Below are 24883 nucleotides of genomic sequence, written 5' to 3'. Positions count from 1 at the left end.
ACCCAGAGTGAGAGAGATGAGAATCAGTGAAAACTGGTCCCTCCACTTGTCCAGGGGCAAACATTTCACCCCGCCTAGGGCAGCTCAAAGAATTCCAGGCTGATTGCCAAAGACTGGAGGTAAAAGAAGCCGGAAGGGTTCAGGAGTTCAGGGAAAGAAAAGAGGATTACCGTTCAAGGGTTCTGTGAACCAGGGAAAAGGTGAAATGACAGAAGAACCTAGAAGTGTCTGGGGGTGCTGGTGGGGAAGGGACAAGGGGGGCAGGAGAAGGGGGCAGAGATCATTCAAGGGTAAACTCAGTCCAGGTACACTGGACAGGGGTGAAGTCGGATGGCCTTTGTTATAGGAGAGCAACTGGTCAGCCACGCGAGCTCCTGTACAGGCAAGACTGGAGCACTGTCTGTTTGTTTATTTATTTTGTGGTGCTGAGATGGAACCCAGGGCCTCGTGCATGCTAGCCCTGAGCTACACTCCAGCTTGGCACAGAAAAGAAAAATCTACAGGAAAATCATGACAGTAAGGAAGACAGAGGGAACGCTATGTAAATGATGGATAGGGAAGAAGGAATGAAGACAAACACACATTAAAAAAAGATCCAAGGGGAACGGACAAGACAAATAGCTCTAAACTAAAACCTGCCTGGAGTGGAGGGAAGGGACGGGAGTCAAATGGTTAAAAACACGTGAAAGGGATGTTTACAAGATATGCTTTTATTTATTCATTTATCCTGGCACTGGGGTTTGAATTCAGGGCTTCCTGCCTGCTAGGCAGGCTACTTTTAGTTTTTGAGACAGGGTCTCACTAATGTAGTTCAGGCTGGCCTTGAACTCTTCATATTCCTGTCTCATCAGCCCTAAAAAGTATAATTTTTAATATACTTAAACGTTTTGAGAATTTTTTCTGAAAATGATGCAAATAAGGCAGAATATTTAGATTTTAAAAGTTGAAATTAAAGAAAGAAGGTAAAGCATGTGTTTATTGTTATTTGTCTTTGTCTATCCATGTTCCCCCACCCCTGCCTTCATGCTGGAGGCTAGGGCCTCACCCACAGTGGATACTATACTATGGTTTTAATACACTTTTGGAAATTTGAAATGACAGCAAATAGGGAATCGAGATCATTAAAATATTTTTTTTTGTCTGTACTACTGGGGAGGTTTGAACTCAGGACTTCGCACTTTACCACTTGAGCCACACACCAGCAAAATATTTTCTTATATTCACTCTACTTCCTTCTCTCATTCGCCTGTGTATGTACACGTACACACACTTGAACACACAACTTAAACTCACATATCCTTTTTCCTAAGCATTTGCAAATACTGCAGCACTCCAGTGTGCACTTCCTATGAATAAGAACATTCTTCTACATTCCCTTAAAACCACTATCACACCTCTGAAAATTAATAATTAGGTAGTATTAAATAGGCACTCATAATTAAATATCACCAATATTTTTACCTTTTTATTTAAACAAGAGTCCAATTAAGGTTTACCTCATGCAATTGACTGTCTTTTGTTCTGTTTCTTGAGAATCTATTGTTTTAACCTAACCTCAAGTTTTTTGTTTGTTTTTTTTTCTGTCCTAGGGATGGAGCCCAGGGCCTCTAGCACACTAAGCAAATGCTTGACCACTGAGCTACATCCGTAGCTGCAATCCCAGCTACTCAGGAGGTGAAGGCAGAAGATTGTATTTGAGGCCAGCCCTGGCAAAGTTAGGGAGATACTATCTCAAAAACAAAATACAAACAAAAGGGCTGGGGACGTGGCTCAAATGGCCTTGTGAAGGCCCTGGGTTCAATCCCCCAGTACTGCAGAAAGAATAGATCTTACAGATAAGGAATACTGATCGGGCTACCAAATGAACCTAAATAAAGAGTGCAATTAATAGAAGTCATTTCTTTTCTTTCTTTCTTTCACTTTTTTTTAAAGAAGTGGTATGAAGATGCCAGGAAGACAGGAAGTTGGAGCAGAGACAATGCTCTATGAATCACTGCATTCCCAGGATTCAGTGCATTATTTGGATTATATGTAGGTGTTCAGATAGTATATGAATTTAGCAAATTTTCCTCAATGCATTCTGTTTGCAGACCTTGTGCTGGTTCTGAATCTTGAGGTAAGAGACAAAAAGGTGATTTCTGCTCTCTTGATAAGCTTGATGGAGGATGGGGAAAGTACCTAGTGTCCCAGAAGCTTTAGGTCACCTGACCCATGCTTGGGTGTGGCAGGGAAGGCATCTAGGGAGACTTTGTGCTTAAGTGGTGACTGAAGGTGGAGTCCTGAGTCCATGTTTGCTGAATTGCATGGGTGAATTTTCCTTTAAGCAGCTTAAAGTCACAGGGAAAAGCCAACTAATCACATAGACCTTTCTTGTTTGAATTGGCAAATGCCATCAAGACCTATGAGCTACAAGAAACTGGGGACAGTTGAAGTCCATGTGTAGGAAAACTAGTGACTGGGACAGGCAGGTATATGCTTTGTATTTTTAAAATTATCTACTAATATGCTTTATGAATTAAAAATGAATTTATGTTCTACACTTAAGGTTCCTGCAGAGAATGGACACAAACACATCGTCCTTCAGTTTAGCAACATGTGACTAAGGGAGGGCTCAGTGTTTTCCAATTTGTGGCTATGCCATAGCCTAGCCAAGGTCTCAAGGTGGAAGAGGTTGCTGGAAAAACTGCTAAAGAGAGGCAACAGAAGAGAACAGACTCATTACAATCTTGGCACTTTTAAAAGAAAACCTCTATAAACAGAAAAGGGGAGAAAACCTGGAAAAAGAAGGCTGAGGAATATGGCAGATGCACTCCTGAAGCAACGTTTTATCAACATTTCCTTCTTTCCTTCTTTCTTTCCTTCCTTCCTTCCCTCCTTCCTTTCCTTCTTCCTTCTCCCTTCCTTTTTGCGTCCTTCTCCCTTCCTTTTTTCATCCTTCTCCCTTCCTTTCCTCCTCCTCCCTTTCTTCTTCTTCCTCCTCCTCCTCCTCCTCCTCCTCCTCCTTTTTCTTCTACCTCTCTCACCTCTCTATGCTGGGGATCAAAATTGCTAGGTAAATGCTATAGCACTAAGCTATACCTCTTGCCCCTTTTATTGGGATCTATATAACCACAATGTGAACCAGGAAAAGGGTACTTTTGTTGTTGCTTGCTTGTTTTTTTGAGACAGGATCTCACTATATAGCCCAGGTTGCTCTTGAGCTTGCAATCCTGCCTCAGCTACCTGAGTTTTGGAATTACATGTGTGTGCCACCATGTCCAGTCTAAAGAATACTTTTGATAAGGAATGCTATCTAATGAGGATGTCTTCTAATCTAGATAGACCAGCTCTTCAGAAAACAAAGGGCTCAGTCTTTCCTTCATACCTTTGTTCATGTTTTTTTTTTCAATGCTTGGAATTGCACGCAGGGTTCCCATAAACTAGATGGGCACTTTACCACTGACCTATACCCCTAGCTCCCACATACTCTTAAGGGGCAAGAAAATACACAAACAATAACTTTCATGGAAATCCATGTGATAAAGTCAGTTCAAACAGATATTGCCTTCCCAAAAAAGGACTTATTGCCCTGAAATGTCCCTCTAGTTCCCCTCTCCTTCTAAGTCCTGCCTTACTTCTCTACCACTCAACAGATCCATTCAAGAGTCCTTTCCTCAAGGAGCTTGCATCTGGTAGAAGAGGTAAGAAGTCAAGAACTTATTAACTGTGACAGTGGCCAATGAGTGGCAAAAGGTGTAAAAGGTAGCACTGAGGTGGTGGAGGAGGAGGGAGAGCTACTTCGAGTAGAAGCAGACTGAACGGAGAGTAGGTTGAGCACATTGAGGGTGGCTTGAGCCAGTATCTTTCATGGCTGGATTTGGCAATTTAGGAGGGGTTGGTAGTGGTGGTGAAAGCTAGCATTTGAATGACAAACATGGAGAAATTGATTTGGGCCGTGTCGTGAAGAGCCACTGTCGGAAGGCTGGGAAATGTGTGTTCAATATAGTAGCTAGCAGGAATCTGTGAACAGCCTTAAGCAGAGGAGTGACACAGAACTGTGTCAGAGCTCAGAGGGGCTTAAAGGCCTTTGGTTCCACCCAACGTTTGATACCTCTGTATGTCAAGTTCAGGCTTGGACACTAGTTTTTCACTGTCATGAGGATAAATGAAATGACACTTGTAAAATGCTTAGCCCAGGGCGTGACATAAAGCTCAACAAATGTTGACCAACACTGTCATCACCATTATCAGCACCATCACCATCATCTCCACCACCATCGTCAACATTAGTTTGATTATTATTTAGGAGGATTTCCTTAAGTCTTCTTCCACAACTGTTCTATAAGTACTTGAAGACAGTGATTCCATTCCGATGTGAGCTCTTTCTTCTTCAGACTGAACACTCCTGATTTGCTCCACTGCTACTGGTGGATATGCATCTTGTTTCCTTACCTCCCTGACCTTGTTTAACCCTTGTAAATTGGGGTACACAGAACCCAGTTGTCTGATCACAGCTGACAAGAGCAAGACCTCCCCTCCCTCACTTTAGAGAGAATGTCTGCATTCTCTTCATTACTCATTTGTGTTCTAGTGGCCACCGTTTGCCAAGAAAGACTTGTTTTACCTTTCCAGAAAATCCTTAACAACCTTGCTGGATAGAATTGTGGGAAATGTATTGCTTAGGAGGAGAGGAATTCCAAGGTTAGTTAGTAGGAACAGAATGTGTTGAGTGAGTGAAGTTAAGGTATATTATAGGACAGCAAGACAGAGTGGAACAACAGATATGTTAATGAGGAGGGGGATACCGTGTTTGAGCTTTTGGCTGCATTAGAGTGAGACAGTCAAGGACACAGCTGAGCCTAAGGAGGACAGGGTATATCAGACACTGAATAGTCAGGCCTCTGCCAGGACATAGGAAATGGAACTCTTCTCCTGTGATAACGATAATATGGCAAAAGTAAGCATAATGATCGGGTCCCAACCAAGCCTGTCTTGGTGGCTCACCCTGGAAGAAGAAGAGGAGAGGCTGAGAGAGAGTTTCCAGTAGTTGCAGGGTGAGACCCTGCACAGGAAAGGCTTGGGATACAGGATGAGAGTAGGCAAAGACAGCTTACGTGCGGGAGACCTCCTTGGGTATGGCTGAGCTGCTCATCCCAGTATTGTCTTAGGCCTATGCACAGATTAAATCAATTACACAGCTTCCCATTGCCATGGCTGCACAAAAGGCAGATTTAGAATAAGCAAGGCAAGAAATCCCAGGAAGTTGGCAGGACCCTCTCTGGCCCATATTCAGTAGTGCCCCTATCCAAGGTTGACTTCCAAGTGTTTCAGTTGCCTGTGGTTAACTGTGGTCTGAAAACAATGAATGGAAAACTCTAGAAATAACGTTCATAAGTTTTAAATAACTTCTACAGTAATATATTGCATTTTTTTGTTTGTGGTGCTGGGGACTGTATCAGGGCCTCACACATGGTGAGCTCTGTCACAGAGCTGCACCTCCAACTCTGATGATATATTGTTATAATTGCTCTATTCTACTATTATTGTTGCTAGTTTCTTACTGTGCCTAATTTATAAATTTTTTTATAGGTTTGCGTATATTGGAAAAAATTGTTTACAGTATAGCGCTCTATACTATCATGGTTTCAGGCACCTGTGGAATGTTCTGGAACATATTCCTGTGCATAATTGGGATTATGCTGTACTCCAGTTCACCAAGGACTTACTGAGCAGTGGGAGTGACCATGCTTACGCTATCCTCAGCTGGCAGTGGAGGAGCTGGGAATTTCCCCAGTGGGGCTGCTGTGTGTCTATAAAAGGTCTTGCTCCGAAAAGCTTCTGTGCTGTTCTTGCCCCAATTTCTCCCCCTTCTCTCCCAGGGTGAAGAGATTTGTTAATTGTGTCACTGAGGTCCTGACCCACTGTATTCAATACTTTTTCCTAATGTACTGAGTGAGTCACAGGAAGAAATCCTACATGAACACAACTGTATTTTCCAAAGATTTTCTGTCTTCAGTGTGTAGGATGCATTTGGAGGATGGATGAAAAAATGAGGAAGGAATTTCAAGGCTGTTGTACATGACAGCAGTTGTATTTGGCAAAGGTTGTAAAGGAGGTTGTACTCAACAACTTCTGGCTGTTCAGAGTCTCTGGCATCATGCTCAGAAAGAGGTGCAAAAGGATGAGGGTTGAACACAGGTTTTCAAGTAGAGTGACTAGAAGGTCATTGGTGACATTAGATAGAAACTAAATGACAGGAGGCTAAGGAAAGAGGGTGTGGGAAGATGTGGAGATGACAGGATAAACTTGTTCAATCAGAGTGATGTAAAGAGAAGGAAAGAGATGGGATGGTGGCTTTTATGGAAAGGAGATGTTTTATTTTGTTTTAGGATTGGGTAGTTTGAGGAATATCACAAAAAGGGGGATGAATTAATATGCCAGGAAAGACTGAAGACATAAAATGAGAGGGAAAATGAATGACAGAGCACATCCTTATGATTTGGAAGAAGGTGTCATTAAGAGCACAGGCACAAGGAAGGGCAGCTGGGGGAAAGAAGAAAGGAAGAAAGGAGGGGAGGGAGGTAAGGAAGAAGGGAGGGAGGAAAGGAAGAAAGGGAGGGAGGGAAGGAGGAGGAATGAAGGGAGAGGGGAAGTAAAGAAATAAGACAGGGAGAAAGGGAGAAAGAAAATAGGGAGGGAGGAAGAAAAGAAGGAAGAATTTTTGCTCCTTAGTAGAGAAGATTACAGTGTTAGTGGAGCATCAGAAAAATGTCGATGTACAGTGAAGGCACATTGAAATGTGGAAATGCTCTCTGCGTTTTTAAGATGAGGTCAAATCTGGGAGTGATGAATGATTGCATATATTGGATAATTAACCATCCATCAGAGGCCTCGGTTTCTCCTGTGTTCCCATGATGCCCTTGCTAACTACATCTGGAGAAACCACTCACCTGTTTATCTGTGTGCACATCAGCAGCTTCATCACATTAACAGGGAACTCACCGTCATGCCAGCCGCACCTTAACGGCCTTCAGAGGTAGCTGGAACAACACTGCTGTCCATTGGTTCTCCAGGGCCCAGCCACCAAAGCTGTGCCTTTGGCAATCACTGAGGGAAGAATAAATGTGGAGTTGAGTAAATTTGGACTTTACTTAAAAAAATTTTTTTGGCAGCACTGGTTCAAACTCAGGATCGTGTACTTTCTAGGCAGGAGCTCTACCACTTAACACACCCCCATTCCTTTTTGCTTTGTTCTTCCAAAGTTTTTTTTTTTTTTTTTTTGCAGTACCGGGGTTCAAACTCAGGGCCTCATGCTTGTTAGGCAGGTGCTTTACCATTTGAGCCACTCTGTCAGCCTCTATTTTTTTGAAAAGGGTCTAGTATTTATGCTCGGACCAGCCTAGACTGCGCTCTTCCTATGTATACTTCCCTTATAGCTGGGATGACTCATGTGCCACCACACTCAGCTTGTTGATTGAGATTGGAGTCTCACTAGCTTTTTGTCTGGGCTTGCCTTGAACCTGGATTCTCCTCACCTCTGCCTCCCAAGCAGCTGGGAATACAGGTGTGAGCCACCATGCGTTGCTTGGGCTTTACTTTTAAAATCATCCATCTGTGTTTCAGATATTCATTTTAGGGCTCTTAGTAATAGAATGGTTTATAAAATTAATAAAAATGATAATTGTAAACATTATATATTTTTTAAAGAAAAAGGAGAAGAAGATACACCAAAAATATTCATTTAACAAATATTTATTGAGCCAAGTACTGTTTTAGGATCAAGGAGACAAATTCTCTGCTTCACAGATTTTATTTTCTACTGGGGTAGGCAGACGATAAGCAAATAAATAATCAAATCAAATAACATAAAAAAGTATGAACAAAAAATAAAGCAGGGAGAAGGCACAGAGAATGTGGAAGGAGAGGTTATTTCAGGACAGTAGGATGACAGATGATTTTTCTTTTTCCTTTGTGTTTTTCTCTATTTTCCAAATTATTTACAGCACACATGAATTCCCTCTGCAGAGGATCATTATCCTAAGTGGCAATGAAAGGTTGTCTTGCTTCTTTTCACTTCTATGCAGTTCTTTTTGACAAAGGTCGCTTCGGTTTGATGTTTATTGATCCCATCTGTGGGATGTAGTGCTGCTGGGGAGAACAGGGAAGAAGGAAGAGCAGGCAGATTTGCCACTTTTTCTTTATTTACCTTAGCCAGTGAGCAGAGTGCAGGAAACCCTACATGGATCTGGTTGCTTTGGAAAATAAGTGATGGACAGAGCCTAAGTAATGCCTGGGTGGCAGCTCCCACCTGATCTCCACTCTGGTATGCATCTATCCCTACATGAAGAAAGGGCACTTCTGGGGTCACTAAAACACCCAGAGCCTCTACCCATGGCCCACTGTGGCCCGTTTTGAAGCTCTGTGAAGAGAATGGTTCAGTCAGTATCTGTGGCTGTGATACTCCCACGAGTGGAGCTCTTGTACCTGCCCAGTGCCAGTACATGAAGGAGACATGTGACCCACGGCGTGGGGCTCAGATAACAGCAATTGTACCTGTCTCTGACTTGATTGGCAGTTGTCAAGTTCACAGAGCAAAGGCATGTGGGGGTAAGAGTAAGATGTCACTTTGGAATGTTGCCTAGAGAATGTTTGGGGTTTTCTTTTTCTCTTTTTTTTCTTCAATGGTGGGCTTGAATTCAGGGCCTCCTGCTTGAGTCATGCCCCCAGTCCTTTTAGTTTGTTTTTCAAATAGGATTTCATATGTTTGCTTGACCACCTTAGACTGTGATCCTCCACCTGAGTAGCTAGGATTACAGACATGTGTCACAACACCCATCCTTTTGTAAGATACGATCTCCTTAACCTTTGTCTGGGATGGCCTTAAAGCATGATCCTCCTATTTCTGCCTCCCAACTGACTGGGATTATAATCTTTGGGCTTTTAAGCACTGTAAGCTGGTGGTGTTAGGGAAACACCATCTGCCTAGGAATAAAGACCTTGATGTTAGGAGAGATGGAGAGAGATACTGGAGCCAGCTATGAAAGTTCTGTAGGCCAATTTGAACTAATGTGTTGTATCTCCACGTACCACTTCCTAGAATACAGATGTCCTCCGGACGTCCTGTTTTTCAATATCTTAGGGTTCCTGGAGAATGTTATCTCACCACCCAATAGATTATTAAATAGAAAGCCTTTCATTCCATAATTAGGTATCAAGATGAACATGTAAAATTCTGTGCCATGAATGCCAAGTTCAATAAGATCTGGTTTTGGTGTTCAAAGGCACAGTAAAGCAGGGGATGTAGGGAATGGGTAAGACATGGGGGCAGGAAACACATGAATGTGACACCAAATGTCACATTTGTGTCACACCAGTATGATTTCCATAAATTATATAAAAATTCAAATGTGCATGAATTTTCATAGCTGCCTTTCTAAGGAGAAATATTTTTCTTTGGGATATCATTCACAGAATTCATTCTACAGCTCACCTTTTATTGTCTGACCCCCTGAGTCACTCAGTGAGTTCCAGACTGATTACTCCCTGGGCCTGTCTTAGTCGAGTTTCTGTTGTTAGATTATCTGAGATTGGAGGCTGGAAGTCCAAGATCAGATTGCTTCATCCAGCAATGTCCCTGTGCTGTGTTATACACAGGGGAAAAGCAGGGACAAGCAGATGTGAGCAGAAAAGGCAAAACACAAGGGCCAGCCTCACCTTATTATGACCTGCTCTTGTGGTAACTAATCTAGTTCTGACTCACTCCTACAAGAATGAATCTAGTCCTGCAAGCAAGCCAGTAGTACTTCTTAATGATTCAATCACCTTTAGAAGCCCCCTATATACCTCTTCCAATACTTTACACTGGGAGTTAAGGTTCCAACAGATGGACTTTGGGGGAACACATTCAAACCACAGCAGGGCCCTTCCCACCAACATCAGCACTTCTACCCAAATGGTAGGGCTGTTTGAGTGTCACTGAAAGTCACATGGGCCCACTACAAAGTGAATTAGTACATCATGGTTGTGACCTATCATAAAATAGCAAGGTTATAGCCATGTATTAATTTCCTTTTGCTGCTGTAACAAATACAGCAAATATAGGGGCTTTAAAAAAAATCCTCACAAATTTTATTATCTTACAGTTTTGGAGGTCACAAGTCCAAACCAAGTCTCCCAGGGCCACAATCAAGATGTTGGCAGAGCAATCTTCTTTCCTGAGGCTCCAAGGGAGAATCTGTTTTTCTGTCTTTCTCAGCTTCTGAGGCCACCTGCACTCCTTGGCTCGTGGCCTCTTCCTCCTTGTTCAAAGTATGCTGCTCCAACTTTGGCTTCTGCCCTTATATCTTCTTTTCTTATTTTGACCCTTTCTCTCCTTTTTTCTTATTTATTTATTTTTTTGTACTGCTGAGGATTGAACCCAGGGCCTTGAGCCTGCTAGGCAAGTGTTCTACTATTGAACTATACCCCAGTCCTGTCTCTTTTATTTTTTGGTAGTACTGGAGCTTTCTTTTCTCTTTCTCTCTCTCTCTCTCTCTCTCTCTCTCTCTCTCTCTCTCTCTCCCCGCCCCCTCCCCCCCGCCTCTCCCCTATCCTTCCTTCTTTTTCATGGTACTGGAGAGCAAACTCAGAGTCCCATGCTTGCTAGACAGGCATCTACCACTTGAGCCACGGCGCCAGCCCTTTATTATACTTTAGTTATTTTTCCAACAGAGTCTCATATTTTTGCCTGGTCTGGTCTGTAACTCAATCCTCCTATTTATGCTTCCTGTGTGGCTAGGGTGACAGGTGTATGCCACCACGCTCAGCTATTGGTTGAAATGGAGTTTCATCAACTTCTTTTCTGATCTCTGCCTACCAAGTAGCTAGGTTTACTGATATGAGCCACCACTGCTGGCCTCTTTTATTGCTGTAAAAAATAATATATACCATAAAATTTGTCATTTAACCGTTAAATTTTTTTGGTGGTACTGGAGTCTGAACTCAAGGCCTCACACTTGCTGGGTAGGCACTCTGCCACTTGAGCCACTCTCCTAGTTCATTTAACCATTTTTAAACTGTGCAATTCAGTAGAATTATTATAGTCACAACATTGTGCAATGATTCTTACTCTCTGTTTCCAAACAGAAAGTGTGAACCCTTAAGTTCCCTTTTCCCCTTCCCCAGCCCCTGGTGACCTCTATTACACTTTCTGTGTGTATGAACTTGCCTAGTCTGGATGTTTCATGTCAGTGGAAATATAAAATATCCTTTTGTCCTTCTGTGTTTGGCTACCCATTTAGCATAATGACCTAAGCATCTTTTTTTTTTTTTGGTGGGACTGGGGTTTGAACTCAGGGCTTCATGCTTGTAAAGTAGGGACTCTACCATTGAGCCAAACCTGTAGTCTACTTTGCTCTGGTTATTTTGGAGATGAGAGTCTTGCAAACTATTTGCCTGAGCTGTCTTTGAACCGTGATCCTTCTGATATCAGTCTTCCAATTCTTAGGTTTACAGGTATGAGTCACTGGCCCCCAGTCAACCTGAGCATCTTTGGGGAGCCATTATTCTGTCCACAACAATACACACACACACCCCATTCAAAGGTCAGAAGTGGTGAATTTATTTTTGCAAGAAGCTGAAAGTTGGAAAGAAAGCCACCTGTTTGTGTGTAAATTTCACCTAGGGCTTTCCCCAAACCCCCTTTTTACTCAGCCAAGGATGCTCTGAGCTGGTTTTTAAAATCTTTCTCTGTTCATTTTTACAATGGGGCTGTCTTTCCTCTTTTCCTTCTGTGGAAAAGACCCAGTTTGGGGCTTTTGTTATCTACATGGATCAGGAGTCCCATGTACAAAAGCCGTTTTAGGAAATGTCAAGAAAACAGTAGCATAGAAAGTGTGTAAATATGAGCCAATGTAGGAGATCTGGGTGTATCAGAGAGAAAAGTAATGAAGCTTTGATGATTAATGAGTGAACACATCCCTGAAAATCTGAGCTTTTCAGAGAAGAGCAAGCATTTTCACCCTTCCCCCAATTTTTTTCTCACCAGAAGCTCTATTGCCTTTCTATTTCCAGTGGCTATCACAGCACCCTGTAATTATTGGAACTAAGAACTGTGCTTTGGATGGGAAGGTGGATAGAGGATGAGTACTCTGTGGAGACGTAGAATCAAATGTCAAATTCACTCCAGGGGAGGGCCTGACGGTTTATTCCCTGACCCACCAGGTCACAGATTCTGAGAAGACAGACATTGCCTGTGCTCCAAAAGCCTAAAGACAAATGTGTGTATATTTGACATAGTAATTTCACTTACAGAGAGAAATCTAGCCTAAAGAAAGAGTGATGTTGGTCAGCATTATTAACATGTTAATAAATAATTTTTAATAACATTAGAAAATGAGTATGACAAATGTAAAATCCTGATGGGGACAGCTACTAAAGTGGTGACTTGACAGTTGTGAAGAGTGCTGGGTGGATAGTTTGTGGGATGTTCCCTATTGGAATTTGTCTGATGTTTTCTTTATGATTGTATTGGGGCTATGGGTGGGAGTAAGACCACAGAGGTAAGGGTCTTACTCGTCACAGCATATCAAGGGTACATTCTGTCAACATGACTCATCACTGAGTGGTGGCCTTGATCACCTGCCTTAGTGTTTATCAGACTTCCTCCCTTATCTTCTGCCCTTCCCCTTTCCCATACTGTACACTTGATTGTAGGATATCTGTCTATTGGAAATTTTCTCATGATTTGACTGGGGTTGAGTTTTAGGAGAAAAGAACACAGGTACCAATTTCAGCCTCTCCTAGCACAGGTACCTACTATCAAGGTGAATCATGACCGCTCTTGTTCACCTTGATCACTGGGCTAGGGTAGAGTTTTCATTTCTTCATCATGAAGGTTCTCCCCTTCCCTCTTTCCTAGTCTTTGGAAGGCAGTTGCTATGTGCACCCCATATTGAAGAAGAGGTGGGGGATGTTGTGCTTCACCTCCTTGGCACCTATTTATTTATTTAGTGGTGCTGAAGATCAAACCCAGGGCCTCATGCATGCTAGGCAAGTGCCTTACCACTGAACTATACCCCAGCCCAGACACTGCTGTATTTTTAACAGCTTTATTGAGCTATAATGTACATGCCACAAAATGCACCTATTTTATGTGAGCAGTTTGATGAATTTCAGTAAATTTACACAGCTGTGCCAGAGGGAACGGATCTTTGCATTGACATTCAGAGGATGAGAATTACTTAACTAAGCAAGGAAGAAAAAGAACATTCCAGTGTGAGCCACTGCAGGTAGCATGGCACATTCAAGGAACAGAGATTAATCCTGAATCGCCAAGAAAAGGTAAAATATGTCACCATACTTCATTTATTAAGCTTCATACTTAATTTTTAATATTTTTCAAGGCATTTAAAAGTGAGCAGCATTTTAATGCTTAATTGTATGAAGTTTAGTTATGTGAAACACTTGTCTAGAACAACTCAGTCCCTGATGGTTTATCCAAGGTTTCACTATAATAACAAGTAAATATTAGGATTGTAAAATTCAGAATGGTCCCTGAGGGGGAATAAAATTGTAATAAAATTTCCTTCCTTTTCAGATCTTGTTTCAGTGAGAATGTAAAGTAAGTGGACTATAAGCTTTCTGATTTATTTCTCTTTGGAGCAAATACACCACAAAACAGTGAGAATGAGGTGGTAATTCAGAGGTAAGAAGGAGGAAAGGAACTGTATTCAGAAATATGTCCTTATACAAACTTAGAATCTGAAAAAATCCATCTAGCAAGAACCCTGAAAGGCTGTATATATGGGTGAAGTATCTAAGAAGTTCTCTCAGAATTTCTATAGGAGATTGAAAATCCCAGGTGTATAAAAGCTCCATGTTAATCAGGATAGGTAAGGCCATGCTGCAGTGACAAAGAAATCCCTTCTTCTCAGTGACTTCCTACAATAGGTTGTTGTTTGTTGTGGATTCAATGACTCTCCCTCATAACCCTTCTGGAACAACTGACTCAAGGATTTAGGCTCCATCTATCTTGCAGTGGTGCCATCTTTATCATGTGGCCTCAAAAGAGTGTGCATGATGACTTGGGGATTTTATGGCCAGACTTGGAAGTGGTACCCATCACTTCTGCCCACATCCTTAAGGTCAGAACCCAGCTATACTGACCCAATCCAAGGACAAGGAAGGCTGGGCTATGTGGTCTTCTTGTGTGTTCAGGAAGAAGAAAAAAAAATGAGATTTGACAAACAAATGGTATTGTCTTTGTTATTAATATTTTATTATTCTTAATATTTTATGGGAAGCTTTCTAAATTATATGAGAATGTATGCTATTGTAACAGGTAAACATAAGTGGATAAAGGTGAACCAAATCCTCTCTATACTCTGTTTCCCCCTCACTTCTGCCCCCAGTCCCCCATACCTACTCCCTATTGTCCCCTCTCCTTGTTGGAATGACTGTATTCCAAGTGCATGCATGGGAGAGATACACTGTGAGACCTGCCAAACTGAAGACTGTTCATGAGAACTCACTCTACTGTAGTTGCTGAGAAATACCTGCATGAAATGGTCATCTAAGAAGTGTCTCAGCCTGACAGTAGCAACAGTGTTTGCTAGAATTTCAAATTCAGTGCTTTTATGTATTATTTTCTTGGCTAACTGCAGTCTTTGGCAGAAGTTGCAGTATCAGAAAGTCTAAGTTCAGATTCTGTTCCACCTTCTATCATGTATGTGACATTGGACAACTGGTAAACCATCCTGAGTGTTACTTACCCCGTATTTGATTCCTTGTGGAATTTGCAGTACTACGAGATAAAGTCTACTCTTAAATATGCAGGCTGCTAGCTATCTATGACATTTTAGAGTCCACAACTACAGTCAAAGCTGACTAGTATTTAATTTCTTTTATATGTGTATGTATGTAAGCACATATGTACGTATTTATTTATTTTTGAGATACAGTCTTGCTGTGCAGCCCAGGCTGGTCTGGAACTCATGATCCCCCTGCCTCAGTCTTAGATTATACATCTATATATAGTCTAAAGATTATAGATCCAACACACCCATCTCCCAACGAGTATTTGAAACGTGTACAGCTTGACAGAGAGTTTGGGGTGCCCCGCTGCTACACAATGCACCATATCATGGGGAGAAAGGAAGAGAAAATGTACTCTCCAAAGTGTTAGTGGAGTCATTGGTCCACTAACTCCCATTGGAGTATTCATTTAAGAAGGAAAGACGATGGATAGGGACATCAAGATGGGGAGATTTGGAAGTTATGGGAAACGTGTGGAGGCAGATCAGGCTGTTTTGATAACAATTTTCCTGTTCATTAGCTATGCATAGCTCCATCCCACAGGGGCAGAGTCCTGCTGTGGAAGGCCTCTTTCCCTAACGACCTAATGGAAGAACGTGCTCAGTAATACTCGGAGGGAGAGGTGTCCTCAGGGGAAAGGATTGGGCCTGCTCAGAGTTTTAAAGCTGCTTTGCAGTTTAATGTAACAGTGGTCTGTTGATAGGCAGAGGAGCACAACTGAGGCCAGCTGCCAAACCATCTGACAATGTTGAGACAGTGATGAAAAGAAACAACAAAAACAGAAAACTTAGAAGCAGAAAGGTCATACTGAAGAATGCAGCAAGAAGGACAAAGGAGAAGTCCTAAACATAGAAATACTTGTATATTTATGCTAATGTATAAAAGAAAAAAAATTGAAGGTTTATCCGTGTTTGGTCAGACAAAGCAGAAATCACCTTAGGTCTTTCAACAGAGAGGGATTCAATGCAGGGAATTAAGCTATAAAGTTGGTGGAAGGGCTGGGAGATAACACGGGGAAGGATGTTAGCCAGAGGTTAGAAACTGTTTGAAGCTGGGAACATATCCCACATGCTTGAATTGTAGACATTGAAAGCTGCTTATCATCTGGTATTTGTGCTGCCTAAAAGTATGCGTGAGATTATAATCTCAAGGTTTGCTTTTATGGCCTGCTACTCTGGTTTGGACATGGTTTGAGTGTGTCCGCAAGGGTTCACATGCTGGGAGCTTGGTGCTCAGTGTGGTGATGTTGAAAGGTGGAGCCTTTAAGAGGTGGGGCCTAAAGAGAAGTAATTAGGTCAAAGGGAGTAGTGCTGTAGATTACAGACAGTCTGACAGCAGGGTTGAAAAATAGCTTCCTGGATGACTTGGGCTCGGTGAGTTTGTGACAAGAAGCAATTTGGAAGGAGACAGTGTGACTGTGGGAAGGTGGGGTGTGGCTCTCTCAGGGTGGCTCCATCGTCTTCTTGCTCTTCTGGGCTGTTCCCTCTTCTGTCTGTCCTCTTGGCCCCGTCCCTCCAGGCCTTTGCTGGACAAGGGACTCTCTCATGCCTGATTCTTTCTGTCTACAGTCCTTTGTTGTGTGCCTGCTTGGTGTTCTCAGACAACTCAACTGTGTCCCAGCTGATCCTGCCATTAGTAATAGATCTTTTGGCAAAGTCCCTAGATCTTGTGACATGGGACTAAATGACAAGTTTTTCTGTTTCTAAGTCCCTGCTTGCTACTCTGGAAAAGGCAGATTGGGTGTTTGCAGAGTGACATATGTGTCTTCTTTGGCATTTATCCTTCACCTAAATTGGGAGGTTGATGTTCTGTATCAAAACACAAACACTAGGGCTGGGCATGATGGTGAATACCTGTAATCTCTGCTACTGAAGAGGCAGAGATTGGGAGGATCATAGTTTGAGACCAGCCTGGGCCAAAAGTCAGGAAGACCCTGTCTCAACAAACAAGCTGACCAAGGTGGTACACATTCCAGCTACCCAGGACGCATAGGTAGAAGGATTGTGGTTGTAGGAAGCCCTGAGCAAAAATGCAAGACCCACAGGGCTGAGGGCATGGCTGATGTGGCCTAGCAAACTTTCCGAGCAAGCTTGAGTCCCTGAGTTCAAACCCCAGTACTGCCAAACAAAAACAACAACAAAAAACCCCTGAAGGCTTCTAACCAGTCCTGCCCATGAGAGCTTCCCAATCTCTCTAGGTAGGGTCAAGTTTCCATCCTGAGGTACTTATTCCAGAGTTGGCAAGGCACCCTCCTTGTTTCCTGATATACTGCCAGTACGCATCACACAGTTCTAAACCTTTTTTTTTTTAAAGCAGTACTGTGATTTGAACTCAAGTCCTTATGCTTACTCAGCAGGTACTTTAGTACCATGCTGCCAGCCCTTTGTGTTTTAGTTATTTTTTGAAGAGGGTCTCACTTTTATGCCTTGGGCTGGCCTGGACATCCATCCTCCTATTTACACTTCCCATGTAGCAGGGCTGACAGGTGCACACCACTATGCCCAGCTTTTTTATTGGTTGAGATGGAATTTTGTGCACTGTTTACCTTGGGATGGCCTCAAACTGCAATCCTCCTGATCTCTGCCTCCTGAGTAGCTGGGATTTACAGGTGTGAACCACCGTGCTCAGCTCTCTCAATTTTTACTAGCAGGGTTCTTCCATACCTCATCCTGTCCACCCCACACATTGCTCCCTCCTTCACACTCTGCCACCACTACAGGTCTTTCAGTGGAGAGGTTCTTACCACATGGGTCTCTCCAACACCTTCCTCCAGTCTCAACCTGCCCCCAGGAAGGTGAAATCCTAGGCAGCTGCTTAGCTGCTTCTTTCTTTAGTTCCTTCTCTTTCTTTGATGGAACCCAGGGCCTTGCACATGCTAGGCAAGTGCTCTACCGCTAAGCTGCACTCCCAGCTCCTTAAGGAATTTCCCAGGAGGCTGAGTGCTTCCTCTCCTGAGGTGATGGCTGTGCAAATCAGGCCAACCAAAGGCACACCATTTTTCTCATGCACAATGATTTACAGTTTGCAAGGTCTCTTACATCTCAATACATATTAATTATTTGACCCTCAGGTAAATATGGTGACATGGATATTTCTTACAGGCGACAAACTAGCAGCTTAGAGATTAGGGAATGTATGGTTGGTCACAAAGTAAGAAGCAGGGCCAGAAAGGCAACAGAGACCTTCAGATCCTTTTGACTTTTCTCCCGGTATCAGAGGAGGTACTAGTTTGGGAAGATACAATGAATGCAGGTATTTATAGAAAATTTGTCCTTGCAATGTCAAAGGCATGAATTCACTCCCAGAACCTGGTGAGAAGGGACCTATGACCGAATAACTTCCCTGAAGTCTCACCTTCAAACACTGCATTCAGGAACAAGTCTTTAACACATGAAACCTTGGGAGACATTTTAGATCCAAACCATAACACCATCCAACCATCCAACCACTGATTTATTCACTTAACAAATACTTACTGAATGCTTACTATGTCTTAGACACACTTAGGCCCCGGCACAATGACAACTGAAAAAGATATGGCCATTGTCTTTACAGACTTGACCCTTATGTTAGTTTCTGCTGCTAGGTGATGGGGTGCAGAATGTGCTACCCCAGAACACGCCCCTAAGGATTACTTTGAGCCAAAAGCGACTGAGAAAGATTTCCATTTGTGGAGGTGTTCCTCTGTCCCACACCAGGAAGAGAACACCTCCTAATGGCTGAAGATGACTCCTCACAACCCTGACAGCGCTGAGTTGAACTTGCACAATAAACCTCACTCAGTAAGCTTTACCTACTTCCATTTCCTGTCATCTTCCCACAATTTATCAGCCCTTGAAGTCCAAGCCATGCCCTTTTCTTTGTCTAGTCCCTTCACAATTTACTGCCCTTTGTTCAAATGGTATATAAACCCCTGAATCTGAAAACTTCTTTTGGACTTCTTTTTTTATGAGCACCACCCCCTCCACTGCAAGCAAAAATACTAACATCAAATAAAAATTTTTATGCATTTTCTCCTGTTAATCTCAAGTTTGTCAGTTTAATTCCCAGGCTCCAGTGACTGAATATAAGAGTGTAGAAGAACATTTTTCTTTCTTTTGAGAAACTACATGGAATCCAGCTTTATTTCGTTCTTTCTGAAATGTCCATTTATGCAATGGCCTCGTCTATCAAAGAAGAAAAAGCCCTGCCTTTTGATGTAGTGTTCAAGTACTAGTGCTACTACTGTATTTGTTAGAAGTAGCAGGATATCTGTTTCTTCAGTTTTTTGGCCTTGAGGGATTATACTTTTCGTACCTGCATAGTAAGGGATCCTTGGAAAAACCACTGGAAATGTCTTTTAGAATAGTCAGTGTACCATTTTGTAATATCTGCCAAAATATCAAAGAGTCCACACTTTTGCAACAAAGAATAAAAATCCTGGTGTGCATTGGGTATGGGCATTTACTGAGTTCTTCCCAGTTGGCCTTGTTATTTTGACATGGTTGCTTTAATCTTCAAGGCACTGACCTTCACCTCAGGTGAAAATTCCTGGTCCCTCTTCAGGTGGTGGATTATAATTTGGACCTTCATTCAATGAATCAAAAGTAGTCTTCAAGGTGGTATTGCACAGTTGTCACCTCGTTGAATGTGTACAACCATCCTATGACGTTTATAAGCATACCCTTGTAATAGCTTTTGGTACTAGAATTAAAATTGATCTGTTGTCACAAAAAAAGTCTTCAAATGAGACAGTGTTTTCAAAATTCTTATTCGCCCAGGCTGATTTGGACATATGCCTTCTGAGAAAAAAAATTAGTGTCCAATTGTAATATCCAAGAGGTCTATAATGATTGAGTTCCCAGCAATAAGGAAAACCCTATGAGCACCCAGGGCAGAAAGGGGCCTGGATATTGAGAGAAGGGTAAAGAAGATCATATGGACATATACGCTCCTTGGGCCACATATAGACTGGCATTATTATTATTATTATTATTAATTTATTTTTATTTTTTGGAGGTACTGGGGTTGAACTCAGGGCTTACGCTTTTGCTAGGCAGGCAATCTACCACTTGAGCCACACTTTGAGCCCTTTTTGCTCTGGTTATTTTTGAGATAGGGTTTCAGTTTTTGTCAGGCTGGCCTGGACTGCAATCCTCCTATTTATGCTTCCTGCAGTAGCTGGGATGACAGGTGCATATCACTATATCTAGGTGTGAGCCACTGGTGCTAGGCTAGACAAGTATTATTGTAAAGGTTTGGTCCAAGAAAAACTAAGATCACAAACAAACCAAACTAAATCATTAAGAATACACCAAAAAGAAGCATAAATACAAAGTCACCTGTCTGGCCTCTTGAAGAGCTGACTCCTAGCATTTGACAGTAACTATATAGAAATCCATGCTAAATAAAAAATTGAATCCAACTGGCCCCCCAGATGAGAAGTTGGTGTTTAACTTCCACATTTGAAAGTGTTTAAAAATTAATTCAGGACTGAGATACAACTGAAAAGGGGTAATCATTTCCAACTGCACCATGGTGGTGGGGAGGACACAAACTGTGGTGGAGGTGTGGCTGACCAGTGGGATCTGCAGGTGATCAGCCAGAAATTCTGCTATGTCACCTACCCATTGCTACCTGTCCCCCCCTTTCCCCTTCCACCAGTGTGCCCAGGTGGCCTGGTTCTTTTACTTTAAAAATCTGGATCCTAGACTGGATATCTGGATGGCCAGGCAGAAAGTTGTTATTAGAACAAGGCTGTCATTTCTACTAATGATTATTTGACTTGTCAGTGCTGTGCTAGGCTGCCTCTAAGGTGCTTTCCCTTTTTTTGTGTGTATGTCCTGGTGCTAACCCTGTGCAGCTAGTGCAGGAATATAGAGCCCAAGGCTTGGAAGTTGAAAGGTGGCCTGAGCCTTCCAGCACAGCCCTTTCAATGTCAATGCCCAGTTGGTGCAATGACCTGGCAGCATGGCACAGAAGAGCTCCCAGAGGGTATTTCCAGTATATAGAATCAGCCTGGTCAGTAAGGGGCCCTCTCAGAGGATTTGCCAAGAGATAGGACCTGCTCAACTGGTTTGTATGCCAACTCCTGACACTTCAGGGTAACTGCTGTATGCCTAGATGAACACAAATCTGTTCCCTCAAACAATTCTCTTATGTTTGGTTTCCTTTTAACTTGAGGTCTTTTGCTTTTCTTCCCCTTTTATCTCTTCTTGCAGCTGGCTCCTAGATGTGCTCTAGGCCAGTCTATTTATCTTGCAAGCTTTAGAAGGCACACTCTCTTCCTCTCCCCCTCCCATTGCTCCTTTCCCATTTGATTACATCTTTCCTTGGTAATGGGGTTTTGACTGGCCTTTTGTACAATGCTAAGCCACAATGAGACAAGAATATTCTCCCCTTATTTTTATCAGGTGCTTTTATTTCCCAAGCTGTTTTCGTCAGTGTGTGCATTTGTGATTTGATTCCTGGTCAGGAAAGGGGTCTGGGATTTACGGAGAAGATTGGATGCTGTGGTATGTCAATTGGTCTTTAACAAAAAATAACTGAGAGTTGATCACATGCTGAAGTTTAGGACCAATGCAGAGTTGTCTCCCAAGAGGCCAATCAATTTCAATTAAGGAGATTAAAGGTCCTGAGCACAGAGAGGACCAGTCACATGTTTCTGAACACCTTGATCCTCCAGCAGCCTGAAAGTAGGCAATAGGCCCCAGAAGCACTGGGCTGTGTCCTCTGGGTCAATGTCAAGGTGACAAATAATCAGGTGAGAATACGAAAGGAAAAGCTAGTTGTAGGGGCTCAGTGTTTTCCAAGAGGCCCCACTGGCAGTACTGGCAGGATTTTCGGCCTTGTGCTAGAGGAACTTGCTTGGTGGAACACTTAGCACCACTGTCATTAGCCCATAACTGTCTGGGGTGGCTCCAGACCCAACCCTAACCCCAACCAAAATGGATGCTTATACATGCTTCCCAATAGGACCTCAATAGTCCTGCCTCTAATATGCTCTCTTGGTGGGGGAAGCCCTCTGTGCCTCCTGGTTGGATTAAGTCTCCAGGTCCTCCTTCATGGAGTACTCCAGGCCGCCATGTTCCCTAAACACCTGGGATCTCCAAATGCCCAGACCACTGAAGGGCGGGGCCAGGGCAGGGGTTAGAGAAGAGGGAGGGGCATACTGGCAAGGTCAGGGTTGAGATCCAGGTGGAGGAGGGGGCCTTTGGTATTGCATAGACCGAGGGCTGAACCGGTCTCTACTTCTTATGGGCTCCTAAGCTTTTAGTCAATGTTTGCTTACTCATTTTTAAGCCACTGATTGACACAACCTGACATCTGATCTGAGCCCAGGCATCCAAGGAAGCTTCACTTTTTATGTTATAAAAAGGGAGCTACCCCTTATCTTCCAGGGTTTTACCCAGGCTCACAAGAGGTAATGTATGTGCATAAAGCACACAGTGTCACCTGGCCACTCCTGTACTGAAGGTGGCCAGTGTGACTACAGTGATGCTGGGAAGGCAGGGGTACACTTAGCTCCCAGATGTTATGGTCTGAATGTTCGTGTCTCCCCAAATTCCTCTGTTGAAATCCTAACCCCCAAGGTGATGTTGTTAGAAGGTGGAGTCTTTGGGAGGCGATTAGGACTTAGGGGTGTAGTTCTCATGAGTGAGACTGGTACCCTTTTTAGAAGAGATCCCAGAATGCTCCCTTGGCCCTTCCACTGTGCGAGGGCACACCGACTATGTACCACTTATAGGCAGGCCCTTACCAGAAACCAAATCTGACTTGATCTTGGCTCCGGAACTGTGAGCCATACATGCCCATTGTTTAGATGGAAGTTCATAGTGTTTGGTTATAGCACCTGGACAGACTAAGCTGTCAGAACCAGTGGCTTCTGTTCAGAGTCCCTGGCTACCGTATTGTCGGGGCTCAGTGAACACACCTTATTGATTGTAAATGCTATGCAGGTACTGAGTGTGTGCAGTAGGACGGGGCAGGATTAAACAGGGCTGAGGAGGAGTGTTCGGTGATGCAGGGGCAGAGACTGAGCTGGCCTTGAGGCCTGGTTTGTTTGGGCCCTGAAGGCAGGACAGTGGAAGTGACTTTCAGGAGGAAGAGCAGCAAGAGGCTGACCCACATCACAGTATCTGTTGGCTAGGAAAGCTGAGAGGTCCAGGGTGGAAGGCAGACAAGGCCTGTGGACAGGAGCAGCTGCCAAGACAAGGACAGTTGTTCCAGGCAAGTGACAGAGGCTAGAGCCATGGTTCAGTTTGCCTCACTCTCTTCAAAACTGGTTGTCCTGGCCGGGTGCCAGTGGCTCACACCTGTAATCCTAGCTGCTCAGGTGGCAGAGATCAGGAGGATCGTGGTTCAAAGACAGCCCAGGCAAATAGTTCATAAGACCCTATTTCTAAAAACCCTTCACAAAAATAGGGCTGGTGGAGTGGCTCAAGGTGAAGGCCCTGAATTCAAGCCCCAGTACCAGAACAAATAAAAAAGATTGGTTGTCCTGATGGGGCCTCTTCCTCTCTCTCTACTGTTTATCTTTTGGCTGCTTTCTTAATAACAGGATGGCCTCAAGAATGAAGGGAAGAGGGCAGGCCTGTTTTGGTCCATTGGGTTGCTTGTTTGGTTATATAAAGGACAGGAGTCACTATTGAAAGTGATAGAGTCACAGAGCCGAGACTGTTGTAGGGTGACAGGGGCAAGGAAGTCCTAGGACTTGCCCAGGTCACTTGGGTGTTAATGCAGGGCCAGTCTCCTTCTGTCCAATCTAGAAATCCTTCTACTACTACACACCTAGCCCCACTCCTGACCTATTTCTCTCAAAATAACTGAGAAATGAATGACTGAAGCTATGGACTTTAGGTTTGTTGGTTATAAACCTCCAAAGCATCTGGAGTCTTTTCTAAAACAACAACAACAACAAAATGCTTATGAGGGGACTGAGGCATTGCTCAAGTGGTAGAGGCCCCTAGCAAGTATGAGGCCCTGAGTTCAAACTCTAGTACTGCCAAAAAATGGTTACAAAAATAAGTCTTGTGCAGTTATGACTTTTATGCAGTTATAGAAAGTGTTGTTTTTCTTGACATGCATTTGTTTTTAAAATATGGAAAAATGAAGCTTATTATTTATTTCAAAGTTTCCAAAAGGAATCCTTACCCCAGGTGGGAACGATGTAGGAGGGAAGGTCTGTGGGCTCCTGCCTTTTTGACATGAGATGGCAACCTCTGGGAGTAGCAGGTCAAGCAAACACAAGGTCAGGCCACAGAAAGGGAAGGGGCTGTGCTGTGCCCCTGAGTGTGACTCAGCACCTTATGTGGCACCCTGTGTCCTAGGAATTGGCTCTGTCATGTCACAAACCCAGACCAATTTTGATAAAGAGCTGAGGGAAGAAATGGGTGCCAGCTGAGGTCACATTAGCCAAAGGAGGTTCTGCCTGGGTTGTCAGTAGCAGTCAGTGTCTCTGTCAGCTTGCGCTGCTGTACCAAAATGTCACAGCCTGAGTGGCTTAAACAATGGACATTTATTCTCACATATCTCAAGGCTGGAAGTGCAGAATCAGGGTGCCAGCATGGCTGGATTCTTGGTAAGGGCCTTCTTTCTGGTTCTGTTCTCACATGGCTTTTCCTTGGTGCACGCAGAGAGAGGGGAGGGATTTCTGACTCTTTCTCTTCCTATAATCCCTGGTGGGGGCCCCATCCTCATGACCTCAACTAAACAGTCACTTCCCATGGACCCCACCTCCAATACCATCACATTGGGCGTCAGGGCCTCAACATATGAAATTCTAGAGGGCATGAATATTCAAAATTTTTATCCACAGCAAGCAGAGATATGCAAACAGTAACCCAATGGCATTTGTGGGGTCCTCCATGCCCACAGCATATACCTGAGAGGTGTGGGGGAGCAAGCAAGAACAGCCCACAGGATAGCTATATGCACCTCCCGGGGAAGAGGTGTCCTCAGGGAACCATGGGTGGGTTTCCTTGCAGTGGGTCTGAGACAGGGATTCAGAATGTGGTCTGTTGAGGTGATACTGGCAGGTGAAGTGGAGGGTGGGGGACAGAGAAGGGTCAAAACAAGGGTATCATCTCAGCCCCATTGCTCAGGGACAAAAACTGTCCCACTTTGAGGCAGA

The 24883-nt window shown here is 43.4% G+C and overlaps 1 pseudogene; it reads right to left on the bottom strand.

Annotated features, from left to right (window-relative positions):
• LOC109690092 (derlin-2-like) overlaps window positions 1-21837 on the bottom strand; it is a 45332-nt pseudogene extending 23495 nt beyond the window's left edge.
• Between the last annotated feature and the right edge of the window lie 3046 nt (window positions 21838-24883).

The sequence above is a fragment of the Castor canadensis genome, chromosome 15 (genome assembly GCF_047511655.1).
Source record: "Castor canadensis chromosome 15, mCasCan1.hap1v2, whole genome shotgun sequence".
Taxonomy (NCBI): domain Eukaryota; kingdom Metazoa; phylum Chordata; class Mammalia; order Rodentia; family Castoridae; genus Castor; species Castor canadensis.
The sequence above is the reverse complement of the archived record's forward strand: the minus strand, read 5'-3'. Positions and strand labels throughout refer to the sequence as shown.